At 49.8% G+C, this 8,587-nt stretch overlaps 1 long non-coding RNA gene across 1 annotated transcript; it reads left to right on the top strand.

Annotated features, from left to right (window-relative positions):
• Nucleotides 1–2,050: 2,050 nt before the first annotated feature.
• Nucleotides 2,051–6,337, top strand: LOC135285603 (uncharacterized). The gene is made up of 3 exons (XR_010350401.1): nucleotides 2,051–2,133; nucleotides 4,573–4,689; nucleotides 6,233–6,337. It is a non-coding gene; the product is annotated as an uncharacterized LOC135285603 (long non-coding RNA).
• Nucleotides 6,338–8,587: the final 2,250 nt, after the last annotated feature.

Raw genomic sequence — 8,587 nt, 5'->3', positions numbered from 1 at the left:
GCTCCTGCAGGTGAATTGGCTGAGCAGTGTGAAGGCCCCTTTAGCACCTGCTGTGTTTGACATGCTGATATCTCCAATATGGGTTAAAAAAGCCATTTTACAGCTGCTGATCCACAGGGAGGGGAGGGCAGAGGAGCAGGGTGAGGAATGATGAATTCCCTGTCCCCTGGCAGTGCAAGGGACAGGGAATGGAGTGTGCCTTGACTGCCAGGGGAGGAAAATGTGACATTAATCCATTTCTGCTGGGCTCTGGGAGCAAAACCCAGCCTCTTCCCTCATCCTGCAGTATCCCAAAGGATGGAGGGGGATCCATCCCCTATCCCTCCTCCTTGGGCAATAATCATCTCCCTGAGGGCAGGACAGCTCGGGGAAGATGGATGGTGACATCCCAGGCTCAGGGCTGTGTCAGGATGATGAATATTCCCCAGAATTTTCCAACTGAGTGGGAAGAAATTGTTGGAGAAACTTCCCCAGGCCTGGCCGTGGGTCAAGGACAGGAGAGGACAAAGATGAACCTCCAGAGGGGAGGAAAGGCTGTCACCAAAGAGCTGGGGTTTGTCCCCTCCTTCCAAAAGGACATTTGTCACCTTGGGAGGAATGTTTAGAAGGAGCCACCCAGTCAGAAATGTCCCTTCTGTTCCATCCCCTGTCTCTGCATGGACACCCAGAGCAGCAGAGCTCAGCTCCCAAGGGCTTTAGGGCTTTTCCTGCCTCAGCTGAGTTGGCAGGAAAACTGAGACACATTTTGCAGGGCTGTCCTGCCTGGGGCTGCCCAGCAGGCTCAGACAGGGACAGAGCTGGAGCGTGAAGAAGATGAGGAGAGGCTCTGGGATCCCCAGACTAATGAGCTCTTGTGTGCAAGGGACACATTTTCCTTCAAGTCAGCAGCTCCCAGGATTTTTATTTCCCCCCCTTCACCACTTGATCCATGCAGTCTCCTCCCCAGCAGGCTCAGGGCTGGTGGAGCAGCCCCAGCCAATCCCTGATGGAATATTTGCAGCTGCTGACTGAGCAGAGTGCAGCAGGGCAGATGTCTTGGGGCAGAGCACAGAAATCCTCCCGTTTTCCTCGGGAGGAGGAGGAACGGATGGGTGAGTGCACAGGAGAGCCCTGGAGAGGCTCACTCCCTGCTCCTGTGGGACAGACTCTGCTGCTCCTCTCAGGGCAGCACCCTCTGGCAGCAGCAAGTCCCTCTGCTCTCCGTGAGCCTCGGGCTCCAGGGAATTCTCCTTTGGCCTTTTCATTTCACAGTGGCTGAGGATGACATTTCCAAAGCACTCTGTGGGAATCAGGGGGCTGCATCCCACCGGGAGCTGGACCTCGGCTCAGGGATAACAGCACAGCTCCTGGGTGAGCTGCTGAGCCTTTCTGTGCCTCTTCCCTGGATAATCACAGCTGCTGAAAACGGCATTTTGGGGCTCTTCTACAGCTCCTTTGTACCCTCAGCCACCACAGGGGTTTTTGGGATTTGCTGTCCCACACCACTGTTGGCGTTCAGGAACACAAAACCATGGAATGATTACATGCAGGTGCTTTATTGAAGAGCTCTGGGTGTCAGGGGCACAGACCCAAATCTGACATGCTTTTGAGCCTAATATGTTTTATATTCTATCATTATAAAACTCACATATTAATTATTAAACTTACATTGTTCTATTGTATCCATCAGTTTCATCTGAGCATGGATTCCTCCTGATCCCCTCAAACCCCTAACACAGTTTCTCATGATTCTTTCAACAACAATAATATCTAATCACACCTAACAATTATATCATTTATCATATACTGGCTACACAGGTGCAGTTTCACATGATCTGGCAAGCACAAGGCCTGACATTTCCCAGGGCCTACCCTGAACATTTCCCAGGGCCTACTAAGCCTAACTCTCTAATTCTCCATTTTCTATGATTTAAAAATCTTTTACTATCACCATGAGGGTGCAGGATTGAGTGAGACCAGCACAGAAAGAGCTCTGTGCTCTCTGCAGGGACCCTGGGAGATGGATCTGTGGGGATGGGAAGTGTTTCTCCGTCTCACTTTGCCCACCTGGGTGGGAATGATGAATTTTTGCTGCCTGGCCTCCTTCTGGGTGTGTGGAGCTTTCCAGATGAGCCGCATCACTCCACAGGCAGGGTGAGCACCTGTTTGCTCTGGGAGCATTAAGCACCTAACACAAGGTCTGGGAGCAGCATTTTGTACCCCTGTGATGGCAATGCCAAAGCAGAATGAATCATGAACAGCCCAGGTCCTGCTGGTGCTGCAGAGGAGGGGAAGCAGCTGTTGTTTGTTTGGTTTAATGGCTCACAGAACAGGAGGCCATAAACAGTTAAATTCCTCCTGACAGCTGGGGCTCCTCCAGCACCTCTGCTCCCCTGCAAAACTCGATGTTTTTCTGTCCAGTGCTTTGATCAGAGGGAGAACACAAACGACACCTTGATGATTACTCACATTTTCAAACGCAGTGCAGCAGCAAGAGCTGTCACCTTTCATAACACCCCTGGGCTGCCCTGGCTGCGTGTCCCCTCTCATGATTTCTCACAGCTTTGGTTCCCTGGGAGATGGGGATGAAGAGTTGGTTTTTTTTAATTTTTTTTTTTTTTTTGGTGGCTGGTCAAGTAATTTCTGATCAGTGAATAAAAGCAAGAGCTGCTTGAGAAGTCAGGGAAGAGCTGGGGATCAATGGGATGTGAAGTAGTTTTTGCCTCAGGGGGGCTGAGAGCTTCCACACGAGGGTTATCAGCGGATAAATGAGTTGAGGAGGTCAGCTCAGCCTTGCTGCAAGAACGGCTTTTCCAATTCAGCCTGTGATTTAATTAGACCCCTGAAACTGTGGCAAGACAGTGCTGAGTGGATTGATATTGGACAAATAAATATTACAGAGGCCACTTTCAAGTTGACTGAAATGATTCATAAATTAGTGCTAAAGTTGGGCAAACTGCTCGAGCTGGAGGGGATTTTGTGTGTGGATTCAGGATCAGTAGCCCCCAATGGACTGGGATAGGGCTGGATCTCTGCTCCATGGTGCCAGAGGAAATTTAGGGTGCTGCAGAAGAAATTGAATTGTAGATCACAGGCCAGCAGTGAGAACTGCTTAAAGTAAGATTAATTGATATTCAGAATTGCTGTTGTGATTGCAGGTCACAGCTCTGTGTGTTTTTAGAGCAGAAGTGCTGGGTCAGGGAAATATTTCAGCCTTGTTCCATGCTTTCTCCAGCCAGGCTTTGTGCTCTGCTCACTGCTAATTAAATACATAATTATGGGGGGTGGAAGCCCCCCTGTGCCTTCCCTGCTTTTGGAATGCTGGAGAAGTTGGTTCAGGCTCCTCAAAAAAGAGCGGATTGATTATTTCTGCCCTCGAGCCAAACCCTCAGCCACCCTCACACTCCAAAGCAGCCTGTGCTGAGCAGGCTCCTCCCGTTTTCCTCCTGAAAACCTCAGCTTCTCCTTCCATCCCCACCTCCCTCCTTCCCCTGCTCCTTCTGAGGGCGGTCACCCGATTTCTCACTGTGAGCAGCTCCTGGAAAACCCCTGGGGAGGGCTCCTTTTGCAGGGAATGCTGCCCTGCAGCCTCCCCTGCCCTCCCTCCCCATCACCTGCAGCCCCCGCGCTCACCTGGACAGATGGGGATGCTCTGAGGAGCTGCCTCGATTTTTTACTCCTTCCTCTAATCCCCGGCTGCAGTGCCAAGTGCTTTCAAGCTGCTGCTGCTCCATAGATCAGCCCAAAGTGGTGAAGTCCAGTTAATAACAGCCTGGAAAATGCCATCAATCAGCAGAGGGAAAACGTCTCCCAGCAAACTCCTTAGTGCCCAGAGTGGCTGTGTGTGGCAGAGACAGATGGGGCTGTGCTGCTCTGAGGGGCTGTTTTTCCCTCTCACACTCTCCCTAAGCCCTTTATCAGGGTTTTTTCTGATTGAGGCAGCTTGCTTGGAGCTCATCTCTCTTCCCCCTGCCCTGGAATAACTTCTGTGCTCTTAGCCAGATGTGTGCAGAGGCTGTTTCTGCCCCCATAAATCCACATTTTTTTTACATTTTAGACAATTCTAAACACTCCTGCTCAGGATTTTTACCTCCCTGCCTGCCTCCTGCTCTCAGATCTCTGCTGTCCTGACATCACTCCTCAGCTGGGTCCCTGCACATCCTCTCACCTGTCATGGGGGCTCAGCTGCTGGATGCCACAGCTGCCAGGAGCCAGAGCAGTGATGTAACACCGGGCAGGTGATTTTGCCTCCCTCCCTGCACAGCTTTTTCTTCTGTGCATCACCTCCTGCTGCTGCTGGGGCCGTCACAGGATGGGGAATGAAGCAAGGATGGGGGATTTGCGACCCTGGCACTGTTTTTATACTCCAGTCCTTGCCAGGGGTCAGCGTGCCACCGTGCCAGGCACCGTGAGAGGTGGCAATGGGGGAGCCATGAGGGGGAAAAGGAATCTTTATTCAGAGGTTGCCTGGCGCTGGTTTTGCTCTGAGGGGATGGAATATCCCCCACCCAGAGCTGCATTCCTCACTGCTCCCAGCTGAGTCCTGGAGGTGCAAATGTCCTGCCCTTGGTGACCCAAACTGGGTTTTTTTAGGAGAAACTCAGCATTGTCCTGTGCCAAATGTCATCATGGACTCAGCTTACTCTGAAGCCAGACTGAAGCCTGTCACTATATGAAACAGCACAGCACAGACTCGCTGCCCTTTTCAAGGTAAAAAAAAAAAGCTTTTTATTTTTTGACTCCAATATTTATAGATTTCCAAAAGTGACAGTGAATTGGAGGGTGGCAGTGCCACCTCTCCAATGACACTGCACAAACCAACAGTCCATCACATTTCTCCTCCTCCATAAAAGAATACAAAACAATAAGTTATTTACGTAAAGTGTGAAAGTTCATTACAAGAATGTAAACATCAGAAGGCTTAGAAAAACTTAAAAAATCAGACAGAACCCTCTTACCCTGGGGTTATATGGTTACCCAGGGTGCAGCCTGGTTAGCTGCACTGGAGGATCAATACTGAGAGTTCTCCATGTGCTAACAATCCCACTGGAGAGGTTTTTTTGGGTTTTTCCCTCTGGGAAGAGATCCCTTTACAAGCCCACATTTTAATTTCCTATATTCCAGCAGTCCCAGTGCTGCTGGAGCTGCTCCCCTGCTGCTCCCAGGGCCGTGCCAGGCCAGCTGGGATGTGAGCAGGGAGCAAACAGCTTGGCTCTGGCTGTGCTCGAGCCAACAGGGGCTGAGCAGCTCGTGGGGAAGCCAGGCGTGGCCCAGGTGACCCTGCACAGGCAGCCTGCTGCACTCCTGTCCCAAACACCTGCCACACAAACAGGATGTTCCTCCTGAGGGAGCTGCAGGGGCCACAAAGGTGCAGGATGCTCTGCTGAGAACCTTTGAAAAAATTGCTGAAGGTAAGAAGTGCTAAGAAAGCTTCTGAACAGGGATCGTGATGCTCGTGGCCTTTCCCCCACATTTATTGCTCCTTTCCCAGCATTTCTCACATTTAGAGAATGGGAGAAATTCACATTTTCCCCTGGGCAGGATCAGCCTGGAGGATCCTGTGGCACCAGCTGGACAGGCTCTGAAACAGCTGAGCTGATTTTCTTTGGTTTTAAATAGGAAAATAAAGAGAAACGAGTACAGAAGGAGGACTCTGATAGGGGCAGGGTTGCTGTTCCCTGCTTTTGAGTCTTGTTCTGAACTTGCTCACATTTGCTAAGTGCTTGTTTCAATTAGAGCAGGTGGCAGAAACTGAGGCATTAAATCCAAACCAGCTTCCCTGGATCCCCAAACCTTTCCCACAGGTGATCTCCAGCAATATTTCAGATTTCCTCGTTCTGCTCTGGGACTGACCTCTCAGCCTGGTGTTGCAACATCCTGAATCCAGCCTGGACCCAAACCCAAACCCTCTTTTGTCCCTTTTTTCCCCTCTGCCTCTGGTACCTTGCTGTCCCCTGATCCTCTGCAGTGCTGAGGAATGAGCTTGGCCATCACATTTGGGAACAACAAACCCAAATGTTCTGAACCCACCTGGCTCCAAAGAATTCCAGCCCAAACCAAAGCAGCTCCCTTTTTTTGGCAGGTGACAGCCCTGCAGAACCACCTGTGAATCCCACCTTGGGCAGACATTCTCATTTGACAGCTTAAAAATTATCAATATCCCACAAAGAAGTAGGAAATCCTCTAAAATTCATTTCTCTCTTCCCTTTCCCCCTCTTGGCTGACCTCTCTCCCAAAACCCTGCTGCCCTAAGGTCCAGGATCAGAGAGCTCTCCATGAAATCTGTGCTACATCTCATTTTTTCCCAAGGAAAACTGCTGTTGGTTGACTCTGGAGCTGAGCTTTTAGCAAACAGGCCCTCACTTGATTGCTCTTTTGTCTTTACAAAGGCAGCAGCAGGGAAGTGGTGAGCGAGTAATGTACTTGTCTGTGTCATTATTAAGTAACCATAAATAAAGGAGATAATAAAAGCAGTCTTTTTTACTCTCTCTTTTCAAACAGTGACAGGAGCTTCCTGGAAAATTACCTTTTTACCTTTTTCCTTTCTCTTAGAGTACAAGTTAAAAGGGTTTTGGTATTTCTCGACATCTAATAAACAACCACTTTCCCCTCATTTTCCCTCTGCTGAAGTGGAGGTAATGAATGCATTTTATCACTGTTCTCCAGAGAGGAGCAGGAGTCAGGGATGGGAGGGAGCAGGAGGAGGCATCCTGGGTGCTGGGGGGAAGCCAGATGTGCTAATTCCACTCTTCCATCCCAAAGAAGAGTAATTCCAAGCTTTCATCCCATAGAAAAGCAGTTCTGTGGAGAATGACTTCGATTGATCCGTGCTATCCATCAAAAATGGGACGTGGGGGGAAAAAAACACCTTTGAGATCTCCCTGCAATACGGAGAGAGGAAAATATGTAAGTAATCACTTCAGGAGCCCACAGTGCTGTCCTGGAATCCCATCAGGAGCAGGTTTTAGGGCAAAGGCAGGGTTAGAGGGGACAAGTGGCCGTGGCTGTGACACCAGAGGAATTCCTTAACCCCTTTACTCTCCCAGTCTGGAACCCTGCTTCACGTGTGGTATTTAAAAATGAGATTTTTCAGCAAGATTTTTAAATGAGATTTTAAAATCAGGACAATTCCTGCTCCAGAAGCACTAATTTCCGATTTAGCTGCTGTGCCCTCCCAGCCCTGAGCTGCTGGGACAGTGAAAGGTCGCCAAATGTCAGGGGAGTGATTTTAACACCAAAACTTCTTTGTTTGGGGGTAATTCAGGGAGCTGAGGTGCAGAGTGCTGCTCTCACAAGGGAAATGGAGCCTCCCTAATGGTCCCTGAAGTCCCTGGGGAGGTGCTTTGGTACTGAGGGTGGATGAAATTCCTGCAGGCTGGAGCAGGGATTTGTTTTTGGTGCTTTGCCCAGGGAACCCCTGAGGGAGCTGGGGGTGCTCACCTGGAGAAAAGGAGACTCAGGGGTTCCCTCCTCACTCTGCACAGCTCCTGAAAGGTGCCTGTGCTCAGCTGGGGCTGGGCTCTGTCTGCAGGCACTGACACAACCAGAGCACACAGCCTGCAGCTGCACCAAGGGAAACACAGGCTGGAGATCAGGAAGAAGTTTTTCCCAGAAAGGTGATAAAGTTCTGGAATGGCTGCCCGGGGAGGTGGTGCAGTCACCATCCCTGGGTGTGTTTAACAAAGCCTGGATGTGGCACTGGGTGCCAGGGTTGAGTTGAGCTGTTGGGGCTGGGCTGGATTTGATGATCTTGGAGGTCTGTCTTGGTTTGAAAAGACAGGAGCCTGTGAAGGAAGGCAAAAGCCTCCTGTGCAATGGAGAAGGTAAACCCCCTCCCTCCGAATTATCACAACTTCAGAATTAAAAAGGGCTCTCAGGCAAAGATATGGGAACGGGAATAACAGTTCTTTACTAGGAAGAAAAAAACTAAATAACAATGTAATTTAGTACAAGCAAAACAACCACTGGCAAAGTGAGAAAAAACCTGACACCCTGAGAAGTCAGGGTGCTGATAGCAGTCCAGCCAAAAGGTGGCTGCTCCTCCTGGAGCGGCGATCTGCAGAAGGGTGTAGATCCCTTCCGAAAATGCGGCAAAGGAGCAACTGGGCCTTGGTTCCTGATTCCTCTCGGAAATCCAGCGAAGAAGGCTGTCTGTGGTCTCAGAAATGCTTGTTTTATGGTGTCAGGGATGCTTGGCTCCTCCCTCTGGGTGGAGCATCTCTCAATGGGATGATGTAACTAATCTTACCAGCCACAGTGAGTAATTCAATAGCCCATCAGCAGGAGATTATCTTCCTGGCAGTGTCATTGTTCTTGAAAGAGATAAGAAAAACTGCCCAACCCCCAACAGATGGCAAAAAAAGAATACATGTCTATTTTACAGGCCAGGACACCATATAGCCCATTAGCAGGAGATTATCTTCCTGGCAGTGTCATTGTTCTTGAAAGAGATAAGAAAAACTGCCCAACCCCCAACAGATGGCAAAATAGAATACATGCCTACTTTACAAGCCAGGACAAGGTCTCTTCCAACCTGGTCATTCTGTGATTCTGTGAATTGTGCAGAACAGCACAGATGTGCAGTGCTGGTCAGGTGAACAGCTGGGGC

Source organism: Passer domesticus, chromosome 23 (genome assembly GCF_036417665.1).
Source record: "Passer domesticus isolate bPasDom1 chromosome 23, bPasDom1.hap1, whole genome shotgun sequence".
Classification (NCBI taxonomy): Eukaryota; Metazoa; Chordata; class Aves; order Passeriformes; family Passeridae; genus Passer; species Passer domesticus.
Note: the sequence above shows the minus strand (reverse complement) of the source record. Positions and strands in the feature narration are given on the sequence as shown.